Raw genomic sequence first — 20,067 nt, forward strand, 5'->3', positions numbered from 1 at the left:
TTCTAAATAATTGAGAATTTCACTATAGACTTATCATAGTGAAAGTCATAGATTTACTCTTTCAAGTTATTATTTTTTTAAATCTAATATCTATAGGAACATGAATCCTCCAGTTGTCTATTCCATAATGTCCTACTGGTCCTTAGAGGAAAAAATTTGATCCCGTATAAGGTTGGTCAAGAATGGTATCTGACTTGTAGGAGGCATGGATAGTGCTAAGTAGCTACTGCTGTTCCACAAACTGTTTAACTGTTTTGCTCTTTGTAAACACCACAAAGTGTTGACAATTCAGATTTTTCCATGCTCAATGGGGCTTTGAGCAACCTGGTCTAGGAAAAGGTGTCCCTGCCTATAGCAGAGGTGTTTAACTGATCTTAAAGGTCCCTTCCAACCCAAAACATTCTATGATTCTATGATATTTTTTTATTTATTTTTTAAACAGTATGGTCACTTTTGTCTAGTCCTTTCATCCATTTATTCATGGCTAATGAAGTATTTGCTCAGGCTGTGTCCTTTTCATGCTCCAGTGTCAGCACAAATCCTCACTGGGGGACTTTCAAGCTGTATGTGTACTGAGCCGTCTTTTACATGGCTTTTCAATTGGAGGATTTCTGTTGCTTCTTACAAAACAACTTTTATGTCCCTGATTTGCTTTGGTAAATAGAGAGTGGCTCACACAAAAGAAAATGAATACAAAGTTTCAAATATAGACAGAGTAGCAGATAAATTTGATAATTTAACTTAATAAGAGCCTGATGGATGCATTAATAATGAGTGTTTGACAATGATGACAAAGTTTGTATTATGTAAAATGAAATACTATGGCTTAATAATTGGGCAGGCTTTGAATTGAAATTCAGCTTGGGACCTGACCATGACTAAGAAACTTCATGAGACATCTTGGACTTTTGTGGAACTCTGCTCCTTGTGATTGTATGACAGCACATTTGATGTCAAAATCCTCTCGTACTGGAAAGAGTTGTATTGGCATTATTCTGTAGACTTGAAGACACAGCCAGCTTTTCTTTAGTTTGCATATAAATAGTCATAAAGTGCATTAAAACTTTATTTTTGTTCACATAGGGATCATGTAAGTGCTGGTAAAAAAAAAAAAGCAGTAAGTAGCAGAATCAGGTGTTCACAGGCTAAATTTTGTTATGACATGGCTCTCTAAGATGACAGGTAGGTCTTTCACATTTATTACAAGGCTGAAATTTAAGTATCAGGGGACTTAAAAAAGGAACAAATCCATAAGCTACCCTCCTCAGTAAATCAAAGAAGGTGTGTGATGTGTAAATCAGCATAAAAATTAGGTTATGATTTCCAGAGACTCACAAGTCTTGGATAATGAATAAGATTTACCAGTGGAACACATTTAAATAAACTGAAAATGAATGATAGTAACATAATCGTAGAATCATAGAATCATCAAGGTTGGAAAAGATCTACAAGACCATCTAGTCCAGCTGTCCACTGATCACCAATATCTCCCTATTAAACCATGACCCTTAGTACAATATCTACATGTTTCTTGAACACCTCCAAGGAGAGTGACTCAACCACAGCCCTGAGCAGTCTGTTCCATCACCTGACCACTCTTTTGGAGAATAATTTTTTCCTAATATCCAACCTGAATCTCCATCTAGAATCAATTCTGAATCCCTACAAATGATGCACTGTATTAATCATAGAATCATAGAATGGTTTTAGGTTGGAAGGGACCTTAAAGACCACCTGGTTCCAATTCTCTGCCATGAGTAGGGACACCTCCCATTAGATCAAGATGCACAGGGCTCATCCAGCCTGGCCTTGAACACCTGCAGGGATGAGGCATCCACACTTTCTCTGGGCAACCTGTGCCAGTCCCTCATCAGCTTCGTTGTGAAGAATTTGTCCCTAATGTCCAATCTTCTAGGTTGTAGCCCATCTACCCTCTTTAGGCTGTGGTCTATCACTACGTTCTCTGATTAAAAAAAAAGTCCCTTTCCTGTTTTTTTTTGTAGGGCAATATGTCTTTGGATACTTTTGAATTTTGCAGAATGATTTCTAGTCAATGTGAAATTGTTTATGTGTTCTTATGAAGACCATGCTATAAGCAATGTAATGTATTTAATCTGTCTTAAAGATTTTATTATACTGTACTTAGTAAAACTACAATGCCTGTTTTTTTTTGTTGTTGTTGTTGTTTGGTTGGTTGGTTGGTTTTTGTTTTTTGTTGTTTTTTTTTTTAACTTTTTTTTCTTTTGACTGTCTGTTCACATGAGGCTCTTGGTAACAAAGTGCTGAAAACCTCCTGAAAAACCTTTGTTTTCTTCAGTTCTATTTATTTCAAAGGAAACTGAGAGTGTTCAGCACCAGCCTGTGCCCTCTTGTGTGAAATCTGCTCTGATTTGCCAGGTAGAAACTAGAGGCTGTGGTAACCATCATTTGCGTGTTTACTGAAACAGTGAAAATGTTGCAACTGACTGTAAACTGTAGATTTCTTGAGTGGGAAAACATTATGGAACGCTAACTTATGGAAGCTCCAGTAGAAAACATTGTGTATAAGTGTAAGAAAGAACCCAGTACTGAATGGTCTGATGTGTGTGAAATATAACATACAATTAACTGTTGTCACCACAGTGCTGATGTTGCATTCAATGAGCAAAGCTTCTGAACTTAAACAATTTAATTTTACACTTAATTTGTTGAGCTAAAGAGATAGTTGTACAAATGAACTGCTTGCCCAAGATCTAAAGATGCATTATTGTGCTATATTCATGTTGTTTCTGCATTTCATAGAGCAGTTTTAAGAACTTACACATAAAGTGCTTTCCCATATAAATGGGATTCATTTACTGTTTGCAAAACTTCCATTCAGTGCTGATGATAACAGTAACATATTTTCAGATATTTTTAAAGAGTATCTGCTTTTCTGATGAACTTCACATTCTGATTTTGAATTGAAACATAGATTCAATAAATAATAAAGTCTTCTTAACATTCTTATTTTCACATGAAAAGCACATTAAGAGCTCTTATATCACAATAACTCAGTAGCTTCTGTAATAATGAATTATCTCTCACAGAGATAACTGTCTCTGCACTGCGCTGTGATACCTATTCCTTCTCTTATCTGTGCAGGTGCATATTTCAATCCATTGATTTCAAGTGGAGCTTCTTCAAGGTTACAGAAAAAAAAATGTCAGAAATATATCATCTCGGCAGAACAAAAAGTAGTTAGCAAAATGAACTCAAAACTTTGTTCCTGTACCTAGCCAAGGAAAGATTTACAGAGAAGACTTTTAAATATCTATTATTTAAGGTAAGCTATGATTTTGGGGGGGGGTTGCATAAGAATGGAATCAAATAAGAAGGCTATGTTCCTGACTATATAATCCTAAATCAACACACAATGTAAGGTATTCTGGAGCTTCACCTGTATTTTCTTCAAAACCATGTTTTTTATAACTCAGAATTATTACTGAGTTTACAAAATCCTTTCCCTTTTCTTATTTTTTCATTTGAAAGATAGAAGGTGTTTTTTTTTTTCTTTCTTTTCTTTTTCTCCTCCCCAGAATAATTTTATCAGTAGGAGAAAATTATGCAAGAGATCAGAACCACAGCACTCTCCAAGGAGCAGCCAAACTTTGTGAACCTAACTATGGAGCTGTGGCTCTTTATCATATGTATCAGTCTAGAAGAAGGCTCACCATACTCTGGAAATGGAAATCTCACACTTCTATAGGTCCACAGCTAAGCAGGTAATATCGTAGTACTAGTGTTGGAAAAGCAGTTAGCTTAGAATTCAACCATTTTAAATTACATAATCAAGAAGCAAAGACAATATAATTCCAGTAGGAAAAATCAAATATCAGTAAACAGATTTGGGACCACAGGGAAGAGTAAAAACAGGGAACAGAGAAAAATGTATAATCAAATACGTCAAACTCATGCTTATTTGTACATACATATATTTAATAGACGTATGTATTATTAAAATATATTTACTGAAATGAAAATTCAGTCACGAACAACTTATTAATAGCAATCCACATTTAATCTGAAGGAAGTAATAATCCGTCAGTCTCTACATTGGACCAAAATAAAGAGTTGTGCCTGCTACTTAACTTGTCTCTATTATTTTCCAGTCTAGAGAAGAGTCATTTTCATAACTGCCATGGACATCAACAGTTCTAGTTAAATAATATAGTGTACGTCACCTGCCATGCACCAAGGCCACTGTCCCCATGGGGTCAAGGCAAAGCAAATATTCCATTTTGAGGGAAAGCATTCAGTCCCACCCAAGCTATCTGACAGAGAACAGAAATTTTGCTCCAGCTTATTAACTATACAGGCAGTAACACAGATGTTTGCACATTGAACAGGCTATTACTTGAGGGAGCGAGGGTGCTGGCACTCCAGTCTTTAAATTCTCTACATAGAAGGAAACACCACCTGGAGCAGGAAATGATCCAGGGACAAGCAACCAAAGAGAAAAGGGTGGGTGGAAAGGAAGCGGGAGGAGATCTACTGAAGGAAGAAATGTCTGTCATGTTCTTGCCAGCTGCCTTTTCTTTTAGTTGAAATGCAGGTTTGTCTCTGTTCCTGTTCAGGCTTTGGGGGAGTGGATATGTGTGTGTGTAGGATCTTCAATCTGCTGTGTTTGCCCCACAGAAGGTGGGAGTCAGCCCACGAAGCTCAGCAGCTCCCAGAACCATATGGGAGGCTCAGGAGAGGACGTGAGAAAAGTATGTGGGAGCACAACCTGAACAGGAGGTTGAGCAGTGGTATATCTATTGTAACACAGCAGCACGCATATCACGAGTCTTTATCCAATGTGCCAGAAGGCTTTTTCAGTCAGGATTACACCATCAAAGCATCTCAGTATCGCTCAGTAGTGTTGATTTTAGAAAAAAAAAAAAATTGTGAAAATAAAACATCTGTCAGAACAGCACATATATTATTACAGAAAGAAAAAAAAGAAAAAATAACAACAACTTGCATTGCATGAAAATCTGGCCATGAAGTCAAAGTCTAATCCAAATCACTCAGGAGACCATCTTTGGAATCAGGCCATTTCAGAGCTACTAGAAAAAATGGATGCTGTTAGCTTCTGCTGTAGCAATAACAAGGCTTATGGCTGCAACAGCCATGTTGTCTTTCAGGAATTGTTTCCTTCACCAAAGCTTTCTGCAGTTACAAAGCCTAAATAACCATTGTGCCCAGTAACCAAAAGCTGTCTATTGTTTTCTGCCTCTTACACAGCTTAATGAGAGTTTTTCTTGGTTGAATGTAGACATATGTTTAGAATTTACACGGCAATAAAAGCGTCTGATTTCCATCATAATGCTAGATGTAAATGAAGGCAGTGGAGATCTACACAAAGGCTACAGAAATAGCCTCAAGTCCAGGTCTCTCTGACTCCTTTTAAAGGAGGGTAAGCCTCCAGACCCTCAGAGAGACCCCTGCCAGCTGTGATGATCCCTCACAGGGGACTATGATCCAGAATCATCCACTGAAATAAAGCTGATCTGAGAGGACAAACCAGACCACAGCTGCAAAAAAAGAGCAACAAGCCAACCCTAATGCCATTTCTCATGCTGGTTTTGTGTAGTTTATGTGGTGTGTAACAAGCACTTGTTCTGCTGAGATGGCATGGTGTAGTGCTGATGCTGGTTTTACCATACATACTGAGAGTGGGTTGCATCTGAAATGCAAGCCCTCAGATTAGAGCACATAGAAGCTAAGGGATGACTACTCTGCAGATGTGCTTATTTTTCATTTATGTCCTGGCTATTTTCTGATATTTTAATATTGTCAGTAACTCTGAATCTCATACCTCTTCACAACTTTTTTATTTCATTCTGAGATGTTAACCTAGCCACCATCTACTCCATTCTCTCAGGTGCTGCTTTATCAGTGGGCAGGAAATCCAACTGGGATTAAGCTGAGCAATTTCTTAGGGCTAATAAATGAATGGGAAAGGCTCTCATCAAGACACAGTTTGTTAATTAGCTGTAAATCTTATTTCTACCACCCTCAGCCTGGGCTTAGTCACCTTATGATCAAGTATCCCTAAGCATGACTTCTCTTTTTCCTAAAGTCTTGTCCAGATATTCGCAGATATTGGATGTTTAGTATTTCATGAGTCTTGCAGCCCATGGGAAGCAACAGCTGAAGCAACACATCTACACTGCTCGTTTCCTTTACAGAGACAGAGCTACCATTTAGCATGAGGACGGACACATCTGAGAAACAATGGTCTCACCCAAATCATTTTCAAAAGTTAAAGCTATCTATTTTGGAATTTGCTGGAGTTCTGCATATGTGAACATGATTGAAGTAGGTCTGAATCCCCTGGCTGAGTGCCTTTCAGATCAAGCTGGCAATTACACAGTAGGGTATCACTGGAGTAGATAACACATGCACACATTGAAAGCCTGAACTTTGTCTACGTACACAGTTGAAAGAGCATCACCAAAAGGAATTTGTTCTCATTGAATAGATATCCAATTGATTCACAGGTTGGAACATGTGAACTTGCCCTGTGTGATGCAGAAACACCAGTGATGTAATGAGGCATTTCTGAGAACCATGCTGCCCAAAAGCATCAAGACAGTTTGAGTGCCCTGCATTCTCCTGTGCCTCCCAATCCATCACTGGTGTGGTCTGGTGATAGCCTACTCTAGGAAATAAAATATGCAGGAATACTGTCTGCTTCAAGACCTGCCAGAACTTTGTTGCTATACCATCTGGGCTGTTTTTATTTATCCAGCTGTGATTTCTTTGGGTTTTGCATTTTTAATTAACACAATTTTGAAAGAGGGGCAACTTTTTTTTAACCCCTTCAGTGCTGTGACATGTAGATGAGGTAAAATATAATTCAACGTTAAAGACACTCAAATCTCCTGAACTGTTTGTACTTACAGGAGGCTATCATGGGTTGTTAGTCCACAGGTTGTGTGGAATTCCAATAACAGGTAAGGGCTTTTTTCCCATGAAGGAATGCAAATATAGATGTAGAGAGAAAGGCTTTAGAAACCAACACTGTCATCTTACTTCTGAGTCACTACCTACCTCCAGGTAGTATCCTATCTGTATCTAAACTATTTTCCTCCCCATAAAAACTCTTATCTCATCTTTGAGATAATGTTACAAAGTTTATACTCATAGGTAATTCCACAGCTGTGCATGCGTCTATCAGGTTGCCTAACTGTTCACTGGTGCTTTAAAAACACTGTGAACAGAGATTTGGCAATTACACTTATCTAGGAAGGAAACAGTGGTCAAGTACATATGACATTCTGCTGTTGTCAGGCACTGCAGATAAAGACTGTGATCTTGGCAATTCCTGTGTGTGGACTTAACTTGATGAGAAGATGACTTTAAATGGGCTTAAAAATTAAGCATAAGAGTGTATATCTGAATCAAATTTAATGCCTTGACCTTTGACACTGCAGGATTTCACAAAAACATTGTCTGGTCTTTTCCTTTTGATAACTCATGCAGAGAAAATATAACTTTTTGTTACAATTTCTCACCTTTTCTTGCAATACACTTTTTGGGATGGTCTTAAGGATATCTTTCAACAGATCAAAATGAGCAGCACAATTTCGTTTACAGAACAAAACTTTATAATCCTTCTTTAATACCTCATAAAATCCCTCTTGGTTTTCAATATTTAATTCAGCAAAGTATCAACACTTTACCCACATTAACAGTAACATTCAACAGAAATATCACAACCCATAGAGATTATCATACTTCTTGATTCTGAACATATACCAAATAATACAGAAAACCATACTAAACTCTATAGTAAACATCTTTAGAGTAAAACGTTATAATTGACAAGTAGTCATTAAAATATAAATCCTCATCTCTGCTGAGCTTGTAGCTCCTTTCTGTTTGTGTGTTCACTAGACTTTGGACTCTAGCCTCAGTAGAAATTTCTGCCCTTGTGATACTTTATAATGCACAGTATTGCGGAGCATATTGATACACATGACATATGAAGTATTGGCACCCAAATGATTATGGAAGCTGTGTCATTTGGCCTTCAGCTTTTCAAATAGGCACTCCAGTATTCCGCAACTGCTGGAAGCATGACTGGATGCTCTTTGCACAATCCCATGGTTTTTGCTGTAATTCATAGAAAAGAAATGCTTACAGTCCATTGAGAAGGAATTCACTTCCATGCTGCCCAGGAATGCTCTCCATAGAAGCCTGCTGTCATCAGAAATAACGTCCATGATCCAGCCCAAGGGAAAACTTGAGCACAGCAGCAGAAAGTCATATTCATTGCAGTTAACATATCTGTAGATACATGTTTGGAGAAACGAAAACCATTTCAGCAAAATGGATCGAGGTCCTGGAATAAGGTCATTTTAGCTCTCTTTGCACATCCTTATGAGGCTAGGGATTTCAGTATCTGAATTCTCATGAAAGAAAATTAGGTAGAGATCTCACAGTGATTCCATTACTTTCTCTCTTGGCAGTTATAACCTGACTCACCTCTCTCTATATATAGTATATGTATATATATTAACATCCCTGAGATTTCACAGTCTTGAAAGAGAATAAGTAGCAAGCACCAGTCCTTGAAAGACAGGGAAGAATTTTAGTTACCAGCACTCCTTCCTTTTTGTTCATCTTAACATTGTCTTAAATGCAGGTTTAAGTCAATTTATTGTGAATTGTGAACCACATGGTTACTCTAAGAACCTGCAACAAGTTTATTCAGATGCATAACCATATTTTCAAAAATTTGGCAGTTAATCTTCTCACTGTTCCAAATCTACCAAGATGCTTTGCAGAAAATGCATTCTACCACATCTAATAAGGCTCCCCCCCCACCATCATTCAATTTCTTCAAAGCATTTCCAATAAGAACACTCCAAATTATGTCCCCTTAGCTAGTTCATCTGTTCAGTCAATAAGCAACATTTTATTGCTTTTATGAATTAAGCCCACTTACATCCAATCATTTTGTAAACATCTGTAGCCGAATCAGTCTAGGGAGCTTTTGAAAAATCAATCAGTAGGGAACAGCTTTCACTTTTTTAAATTTAATTTTAATAAAGTATTTACACATGTCTACTCTACATGAAGTGGAAAATGCACTAAGCTTGGTTGTCATATTTTAACACTGCAGTGAAGCCCACCTCACAGGTACAACGTTTGTTTATTTAACATGGAGAGATATGGTGATGACAGTAGAATGATGAATTACTAATAACTTCTGTTCTAGCTTTGAGCAACTAACTCAAAGGTAGTATAGCAGCTCAGCTCAGTAAAAGAGCACATCTAATTTCTGAGGTGTGTAGGAATGTGATAGTATAGTGATTGTCTTTCTCTACTGCATTTTGTTGATTAAGAAGTTAGAAAGAAGACCAGGAAATGATTTTGAAATGATCTTCAAGAACACTGACTTCTTAATCCATTTTTTTTTCATTTGGAAAATGGTGATTCTTAAAGTTCAGATTTTCCAAAGGATGTTCAAGCTAGTTTTGACAAGAATTAAGTTGCTGTTTAAAATGAGAACGCCTCCTACCCCAGCTTAGCCTAAAGTTTAGGATATTTGCCTTGGGATCATGAAGAATAAGGTCCTTTCATTCAACTTAAGGACATGAGCCTATTTTCTTACTTCCTAGAATCTAGCTAGAACTCTGGAATAATATCTCCAGGTGAGAATGGATGTCTTTTCACTTTGAAATGGCTTAATTTCATCCTAATATAGAATTGGAAATTTTTACAAATTTTGAAAATAGTTTTGATGTAGGAAGATAGTTTTTTAATCCAGCGATTAGTGGAATCAATAGACTTAGTTCTAACTTCTAATCTGATATTTCCCAAAAGAAGTTAAAATCAATATGCCTTTCTGCAAAAAAGAGATCATTTCCTTCATTCTACCTTTGCTGATTTTCTCTAACTGTGATGGAAATAATTTGGGTTGGTTTGTTATGAAGCTTTTACAGTGCAGTACAAATTAATAACAGTAAGCTGCGCCCATCTGGTGTTTCCTCTGGTTGACATGGGAGTGAAGAGGGACATATTTCTGTCTGAATAACCTTGGAAGAAAAGCATATCAATTATGAAGAGCTAGAGCAAACTGTGAAATACTGAAGGAAAGCCCTGGAGTGGAGTCTTTTAAAAGTTTAGCAGTTTTATTAAAGCTGATTATATTCACCTAAGATAATTATTTCAATGATCACAATACTTTCTGGTATCAGTTATTGCTGAGCTGACAAATTCAATTGTAAGGATTGTAATGAGAATGAAGATACGTCATAGGGTAGAATTGCTCAGTTTGGAAAAGACCTTCGAGATCATCATGTCCAACCACAACCTACCCATACTACCCTAACTAACAACCCTCCACTAAATCATGTCCCTGAGCACCACATCCAAATGGTTCTTAAACACACCCAGGGATGATGACTCAACCACTTCCCCGGGGAGCCTATTCTGTGCTTAACAGCCCTTTCTGTAAAGAAGCTTTTCCTGATATACAGTATTGGGAACTATGTTCCTAGTTATCTAAAACAACTGACAAGTTCTTGAGCTTTTACTATCCATTTACATCTTTCTTGAAAAAAGGAAGGTGAATTCTCCATGTTAGGAGAATTAACTGAACTCATACCTATTTCATAGAAATACCTCATAGGGATACTTACAGCCTTGTAAGACAAACAATAATTTTCCTCTGATATTTGATATATTTGGCTATTTTCACTCAGGAGAAGGTGGGAAATGGCCACCAAAATTAGGCAGTGGATTTCTGCTCCCCAGCAGTGCAATTGTTTCAAGCAGAATTGCCCCATCATTGTCCCTGAACCCACTTCTGGTCTTTTGGGACGATAAATATTCTTTCCTGCAGTTCAAACCCTATTGGCATAAGATTGCTTGCATAGAGGATGTGTGAAATCAGACTGATGCAGAGGCACTGAAAGGATTTGTCTTCTGGAGCAATCCACAGGTTGCTTAAACACACCTATTCTATAGGACACAGCCATAGCACCTTCACCACCTATCTCTCTCCAACCCCACCATTTCAGGGCCCACTGCTCCTGAGACTTTTCCAGAGCTCCTTGCCCTCTTTCTTTCTGTGCATTGGTTGCGTGGGCTACCAGTTTAATGTCACAGGAAAGTAAAGTAAAGCAGCTTAACTCAGCCTTCTTTTCATTATACTTTGCTGTCGTCCTTACTGTGCTTGGCTGCTTTTCCTAGGTGTGCTGCTTTTCTTCTCTACGCTTATTCTTTTGCTCTGTGATCCACAGGAATAACATTGTTCTGCAATTAACATGGATACCCAATCTGCTTGAATGCATTTGGCACATTAACTATTTTAAAAAGGTTCTTTCAGGAACTTAATATACATTGCTGGCATTTTATTTATGAAGGTCATTTAAATATTTTCTCAGAATTGCTGAATTGTATATTGATCTCACAATTAATTGCGTTACTTCTGATGTTTGCCTTCTTAGGCATCATTCCATGTTATTAAAAAAAAAAAAAAAAAGATAAAACAAATAAACCAATTTATTTCATACTTGTTTTGTGTTGGTTTTATACCTCTTAGGGTTTTTTTCCCACTTCACTAAAAAAAAGAAAAAAGAAAAAAAAAAGGACCAAACTGACTAAAAGAAGTAACTAAAACATTTCTCTTTCAAAAGGATGAGCTTAAGAATGGAGTTTGGTGATTATTTAGAGCCAGAGATTATATGTTTGCAACTGATACATTGGTATCTTCCACGAACAATGTCTGAGAACTTCAGGGCTAAGGATGAGCTTTTTAAAATAAGGTGGTTAGAGCCAAATTCAGAAAACTTGTAATTTCTTCACACGCGTGCTGGGAACCCTAAAAGCACAAATGCCTGAGCTCAGGTGATTCAGGGTACTTTGAAAGAGAGTGGGAGAGAGCAGGTGTGAGGATATATAGCATCTCAGAGATGAAGAAGTGTCAAGCTGAAATTATTTTGGAGGAATTATCAGAAAATTATAGCATCTCTGCCAATGCCTTTGAAGGTTTTTGTCCCTAAATAAGGAAAAACTAAACAGCCGATTCAGTATTCATTACGTCTGAAGGAACAGAAAAGCTTATCATGGAGACTACAGGTAGCAAAGAAAGAAACTTCCCAAACCTGATCAGCTATTGCTGTAATAGAAATTTTTATGCTAGTGGAATATCTGCCTAAGATCTTATTTACCTTTTATCCATCCTTTCCCTGATTTCTTATTCCTCTTCCCTTTCATAGCTCTTCCTAGCTGCCCCCCGGACTGCGCTAAATCAAATGGAACTCTGTGCTTCAACAGAAGCAGCAAAGAACTCCAGCAGAGATGAAATCAAACAAAGTGAAAAACAACCTCATGTGGCCAACTGAAGTAGTTCTGCAGTGTAAGGTTCCTGCAAACAAAAGACAAGAATTAAGAGGGCAAATGTCTTTGTGGCCTTGTGACTAGAAACACTGTGCAATTTTAGTTCTTCACCCAGCATCTGGGACTATTTAGTCTGGAGAAGAGGAGACTCAGGGGAGACCTTATCAATCTACGTCTCCCTAAAAGGAGTGGTAGCAAGGTGGGAGTCAGCCTCTTCTTCTAGCTAACAGCGATGAGATGAGAGGGAATGGCCTTAATTTGTGCCAGGAGATCTTCAGGTTGGATATTAGGAAAAAAATATTCTCTGAAAGAACGGCAAGCCATTGTCATAGGCTGCCCTGGGAGATGGTAAAGTCACCATCTCTGGAGGTGTTCAAGGAATGGTAGATGTAGTACTTAGAGACATGGTTAGTGGGCATTATAGGTGGTATGTGGAAGGTTGAGCTAGATGATTTTAGAGGTCTTTTCCAACCTTTATGGTTTTATGATTCTGTGATATATGTAACCCTGGAGCAAAATGCATTAAGTGAGCCAAACCATCCCTGTAGGAGTGCAGCCATGTTGGTGTTCTTATCTTTCCCAAATAGCCTTTGCTCGACAGGTTTTGGTCTTTCCCTGATCCAGGTTTAGGTAATACCTAATGAGCAAAGCTCAGCTTTTTCTTCATCTGCATCTTCTCTCTCAGTGATTTGTTTTGCCCTCCCATTTGTGTTTTAATATCCTCTAAAACTTCAACTTTTATCACAGTCAGCAAAAACAGTCAGTGCTGGGATTCAGAATCTCACAGACAAACTGTCAAAAATGAAACCAACTGTTCATTAACATTTTAAACAGCAAAAGAAAAAAATTCTGGAGATCCATACAGTTGGATTTCCCATTAAACTCAGTGAGAAGGATAACTTACACCTAAGCATTTGTACTCTTAACTTTGGCCATTAAGGTAAGAAATTAAATTTTTTGTAACTAATAATTTTTACAAGGTGCTAATTGCCAGACCTGAAAACACTTCCAACCTACACGGTTTCATTGTTTACAGTATTAACTGCTAAAGCAAGGAGAACTGCTTGTGACACCCCCTGGACAAAGATCAGAATGGAGATTTGCTTTAATGCTCCACTGAACAAATGATCATCAAGGAATGATTAAAACACAAAGGTGGTCTCCACTCTTCCTCTTCCCCCCCCCCCCCCCAATTCCTATTTTGCTTCTTCTGTCATTACAAGTATCTCAGCTGCATTTTCGAATGTTTGATTATCATGTTAGCATACACTATAAAATGGTACATAACGGCATCATAACCCATATGTTCCCTACCATGACAGAACAAAAGTATTTCTTGTGTATAGTCACTGAAACTAAATAGGAACCGTTCATTCAAATCTTCAACTTCTCCAAAATGAAACACAGAAAGTAGGTGTGAGCTACAATGTTCTATGCAATCCAATGCAAATGTATGCAAATTTCTTCATATTAGAATCATTGTCTAGTTGTCATCCTCACATGGGGCACATCAAAGCCATATGACCTGATTTTGCACCTGCTGTTTAATTAAATTTACAAGGCAGACACTCTCTCTACTCCCGGTGATACACAAATCCATTTTTACTACCGCAGCTTCTAATTTACAAGGTAGTCGACTGCTGTGTTTCCCTGTCAATAGCTGCCCAACTGCTCTTTGTTAAAGTGAAGATTAAAAACTGAAAACTGGCCACCATTTGGGTGTATGAATTATAGGAAATATTAAATGTGATTTCCCTCTTCACCTTTTTAAAAAATGGGGCAAAAGGGAAATGACAGTGGGAACATTTCATACCAATTACAACAGCCTTGATTTTCTTCGCTCCCCTGCTGTGAAGAGGCCAAGACACAGCACTTTTGTCAAGTTATCAATAGTTTTTTTTTCTGTTTTGCATGAGCCATATGTTGAAATGTAGCAATGCACCAGTGCTAGTAGCAATGATATTAACAAAGCTGTCTCTCTTCCTCGATAATCACGCAAAGTTTTTGATATTTATGCTATTGAATTCATGTCTCACTTGGAAATGATTTTGCTGATCTTAATTTGATTTTTTTTTCCCCTGAACCAAAACCTGTTACTTTTTACTCCTTCCAGTCAGTAAAGCTGCAGTAAATGAGGAAGTCAGAATGCTCAGCACTATGAAGCTTTTCTCTCTCCTTAGACCAACTCATCAGTTGATATTCTGCTATAGTTAACATCACTATTACCAGGGTACTATTAGTCCTACTGCACAGTTCATGAAATGCACAAATTCTAAGCTGCCAAAAACAGCTAACTCAGCTTTATTTCACGTGCATGTGATTTTAAACTTGTTCTTGTAATAATTAAAATGATATATAACTGAAGCAGTTACAAGTAACACATCAGAGGACAGACAGATATTGTCCTGTGTTCTTTTTGTTTTGTAGACAGAACAAGGAAAGCAGTGATAATAATGCCATACTCACAAGCATCTTCAGTGAACTACCTTTAACTAAAATCGTTAAATAAGCTCATCGTAGCCTTGTTTATACTTAATTTGATGTCCATTTTGGTAAATTCAATAGTTAGCTCCTCGGATAAGTGGCAGATATGACAAAACAGGAAAATAAACTTTCTCATTAGAAGCATTGGCTTTTATTATGAGTTGCAAGAGCAAAAAGACATTTCTGGAGCTGCCTATGGGTGGCAGCACATGTTCACTCAACAACTACTGTGTCAGAAAAGTTGGAAGAAATTCCAACAAATAAAGGCTTTTCTTCTTCTTCTTCTTCTTCTTCTCTCTCTCGCTTTTTTTTTTTCTTTTTTTTCCCCTTGAGATACAGGGGGCAAACATCTGAAACTGAGCAGTGCTTTTTGATGGTGCAAGAGCTAAACTGAGAGAAGAACGTCTATGAACATTGTACCTAACACCCTACCCATCGTGGAGCCTCCTTTCACTTCTATGCATGGGAGCAGCTTAGTCCAAAGCCCTAGACTTCTCAATGTGAATGGGTCCCAGAGCTCCCAGAAGCAATTCAGTGAGCTGAGGGTGGCACTGAACTGGTGCTCAGCCATACACTGCTGGTGACTGTGGGACACTCATGACAAACAGAGTGGTAGTTCGGTGACTTGACCTCATGTTGCTGTGGAATAGATGAGTTCTAGCTGTGGCACCTCTGTGGTTTCTCCATGAAAGACATGTTCTCAAACAGTAATTATCTCAACCAACCCTAAGTCTTGAATTTCTGAGGAGTGCCAGTGACCTCTTGCTTTTATCAGTGCTCAGACTCCTATATACTTTTCTTAGAATCATAGAATCACCAAGGTTGGAAAAGACCTCCAAGATCGTCCTGTCTAATCATCTACCTATCACCAATATTTCCCTATTAAACCACGTTCCTTAGTACAATATTTAAACATGTCTTGAACAACTCCAGGGATGATGACTCTACTACCTCTCTGGGCAGCCCATTCCAGTGCCTGACCACAATTTTGCAGAACAAACAGTTCCCAAAGTCCAACCTTCCTGGATTATTCCATGTATAGTGTTTCTGAAGTTACTTGTCACCATTTTCCTCCACTGCTTTTACTTCAATAGCATGGGTCCCTTTGGAAAAGTTAATTCACTTCAAAGACCATCAATGCTTCAGGGTGCTCAAATGTGCTCAGAAGGATCTGCCACAAGACCTCAAAAGTACAGGGAAGGTAAACAAACAAACACAGAAATTAAAAGTCCACATTTGTGTCATATTTAAGCAATATAAACAATGATACAACTATAAGCAATTAAAAACCGTGGGAGCTGGGAGCAAAATTTTGCTTTCACACCATGTAAAAGGGCATATGCAATGGTCCTTTGTCTACTTCGGGTATTCGATTATATACATTTTATACACAGAGAAATAATTAAGACTTAGAAAACGACCCAGTTTCAGAATAGCCTGCTTTAGATGCCATAATACTTTAATTTTCTTGTTGATTCATATTTTAATGAAGAGGCTATTATTGCAGTATTTTCATTGTTTAATTAAAATTATAATTAGATATTAAAATGCTGAAGCACAAAAGTAAGTTCTTGCTGAAGGGTATCCTCAAGAAAACAAAGACTTATGAGGGCTGTTCTGGCTTTGAGAAATTAGATGGTCACCAAATTGCATCTGATTTTATCATTATTTTTTTTTTAAATAATAATTACCTCACTAAGAACATATTGGTCTCCATAAAGAATTACTGGATTAAATTTGGTAGCTTGTATAATGAAAAAGGTCATACTTGATGATCAGTGTCAACCTTTAGGCCTTAAACTCTATAAATCAAGCAAATCAATGGTAAAAAGTAATTACACTTAGCATTTGCATAGTGTTAAAAATACAGACCACAAAACTAATAAACCTTCAGGGTATCCATTCTAATTCATGTCCTGCTCTACTGCAGCATTAACAGCGTCTAATATTTTATCATTATATATTACCTAATATTTTAGAGGGAAACAAAGACTAAGGTATGAAGGTATCAGAGCCTCTTTCAGGAAGAATTTATAATAAATAAGAAACAACAGATACAAATGTATATATTTAAGTGTACACTGATACAAATGAGAAAGTGTTCCTGGTTAAATTTGAGAATCAGCAAGCAGGCCAACAGAATGACCAGCTTGTCGAGAATCTGGTCCAGAGGAAGGAGGGCTTAATACAAACAAGGAAGCTGTGAAGACGGAGGGAATGGAGAAGAGTAGGAAAGGAGGAGGGATGCAGATTTGCAAATGATTTGTTTAGTGGCTCATGGGTGGTTTACAGGTCACAAGGCTCCATGGCAATGTGCTTGTGATGAACATAAGGCTATACTGGGAGATGATGATATGTAGACATCTGAATTTGGGTAATGAAAAAGAATGATAAGAACCTACTGAAATGGATGGGATCCACTTGTCTAAACATAGGTGTTAAGTGCCATCTGAGAGGCTGAGGAGGATGTCCCACAGGGCCTCCAGCTGCTCTAGAGGACAATTTTGTGTTATTGGTCCAGTACCACATTGCCAGGTCTCAGGGTACCTGGCACTGCACTAGTATTTTGATGTCCATCTGTCTTACTCTCACGTAAGTGGGTTCAAGTCAGCCAGGATGCTGACTGAAAAGAAATTTCTGGAGCAGGGTTTAAAACTAGACATAGCATGGATACAGAAAAAGCAGTTGTGAGTGAGGATCGGCTACTGAAGAATACACAGTCCAGTTCAGAAAACAAACAAACAAACAAACAAAAAATGGCTAATGATGCCTGCAAAAGGATAGGATTGACTTAATCACCCACAAAAAGGTATTCATACCCTGTGATCCTAGAATAAGAGATGGGGACCGATGTATCTGATTACTATTAAAAAGAAGAAAGACTTAACATTTTCTGTCACGTGCAGGTTCTAGTAAGGGAATTCAAAGCCTCTTTGCTACATTGGCACCAGAGAAGGAAACGTGGCTTAGAAGTGAGATTTCTTGCTTGTATTCAACTCACAAGAAATATTTGTACTGCTTTTCAACACATCTTATATTTGTCTAGTGGAGTATATTAGTACACTTTAAAAAGTTAACAATTTTATTCTTACTATTGTAATTGGCCATCTTAAAACTTAGAACAATAGTTAATATTCTTTTCAAAGAATGGAAAACAATGAAAAGAGAAAACTTAAAAAAAGAAACAGGATAGGGGGCATCTGGCATTTTGCATTTGTGTATGATACATACATTCAGAAATGTCAGAGTCAAGGAGGCAGTTTTTTCAATATTCATCCCAAAAGCTTATTTCATTTGGGCTGTTGTACATTATCAGTGTTTTGTCAGTTCATCTCTATGCTCACTGTGTAATGAAATGTATTATCCATGCAGCTCCACAGATGTAAAGGTCCAGGAAATTGAGTCCAGTATTTTTCCAGCTTTGCATCAGCAGGGGGGACACTGCACACATTTGAATTTAAACTGCATGGCAGGACAGCAGATAAGCATTACCAAGCAGCAAACATCACCAGCAAGACCGACATAAAAGATAATTCTTTAATTGCAAAAATATACCAACAATGTCACATAAAGACATCACTACAGTCCATATGTGGGTGTACAGAATAGTGAATGGGTTGAATTTTTCAGATTGTTTCAGGAGAAAAACAGACAAACAAACAAAAAGGTTAGAACTTCTGTGCTGATCCTTTCAAAACAATTGACTGATTTCTCTCTCTGACATTTTTCAATTATGCTTACAAGGAATGTTAAAAAAAACTGTCTGTTCTTTACAAATATACTTCTTTTTGTCCCTCTGATATATTCAAAATGCTTTATTTCAGATAGCACAAGCTGTTTCATTTGAACTGAGAGAACACTGGAAGGAGATAGCTTGCATTAGTAGGAAGAACAAATATTGATGTTATAGCCCGGATCAACGGTTTACGTTGTTTTAGTTTGATTACCCAAATTGTCTTCTCATCAGCACCAGCAACATCTAAATGGCTGAACTGTAATCTCTTATTCTATGAAAATGACAATGATTTGTGGTGAGCTGCAGTCAGCACACAAGCAGTTGCGGCGGGGTGGGATTTGGAGGGGGGACAAAGGTGATCTCTGCATTGCTTCCTTGTAGTAGTTTGGTTCAAAAGACTGCAGGTGAGCAGTTGAGCCACAGAAAAAGCAAAGGGACCACTGAGACACTGCTGTTACCCATCAAGCTACTGGTCTAAGAGCCTGAAAGAAGGGGCTCTTAAAGGTTGGGATTTTCTTACAGGCCTCATTCTTGCTCATACAGAACATTAAAAAAAATAAAATCATTTATTTTCCAAAAACAACACTGCTTTTGGAAAGCAGTCCTTTTGGTTGCTTACATGTGCTCCTTGTAAAGCTAAGGAATATTCTCTGGTCCTATAATTCTGGTTATCTTTGGTGTGTCTCTTTGCAGTCCATAAAGTCTAACTTTTATTACTTCTGAGTGACTTTTTTTTCTTTTTCTCTTTTTTTCTTTTTTTCTTTTTCCTCCCCAATATTGAGCCCTTTTGCAGCAGCTTACAAGTCACCTATTCCAAATGCAAAATAAAGTTTCAGTCTGCCTGAGTTCCATTTGTTAATTTTTCTCATGGTTTAATATATGTGGTCTACTATGCAAATAGATGTCTATCTTGGCTATTTTGTACATTTGCTCTCGTAAATGGGCATATTTAAGTCTCAGTATGGTAATTTTTTTCTAAAGAAAATATGGTGTGGGCAGATAATGGAACTGAATAATATGCCTGTTCCATTTCTAACTTCTAGGATTCAATACATGTGCAAATTAGAGACCACTTGAGGAGAAACATTTGCAGTATTTTAATTAATATGATGGGTTAAATCAGAAAATTCGAGGGGCATGTCTAGAAAAGTTAACCACTCTCTCCAGCAGCACAAGTTTCTAACAGATTATTATCCCCATCGGTGCCATAAATAAATAAATAAATAATAATTCATATTGTCTTGGGCTCAACATGTGCTTGGCATCATACAATACACATAAATAAAGACAATCCCTGCCACACAGAACAATTATTCTCCAATTATGTATTCTGAATCCAGTCTCTCTAGCACTGCAATTGCCTGAAGGAGCTAAAAGCTTGTTCAACATAGCCAGCAGTTTCTTTCTTTTCCTCTCCTTTCCTACTCTTTTGCACTACCAAGCCCTGCCCTGACAAAGCTTTCGGCTATTTCTATTGTGCCTGCATC

Source organism: Gallus gallus, chromosome 3 (assembly GCF_016699485.2).
Source record: "Gallus gallus isolate bGalGal1 chromosome 3, bGalGal1.mat.broiler.GRCg7b, whole genome shotgun sequence".
NCBI lineage: Eukaryota > Metazoa > Chordata > Aves > Galliformes > Phasianidae > Gallus > Gallus gallus.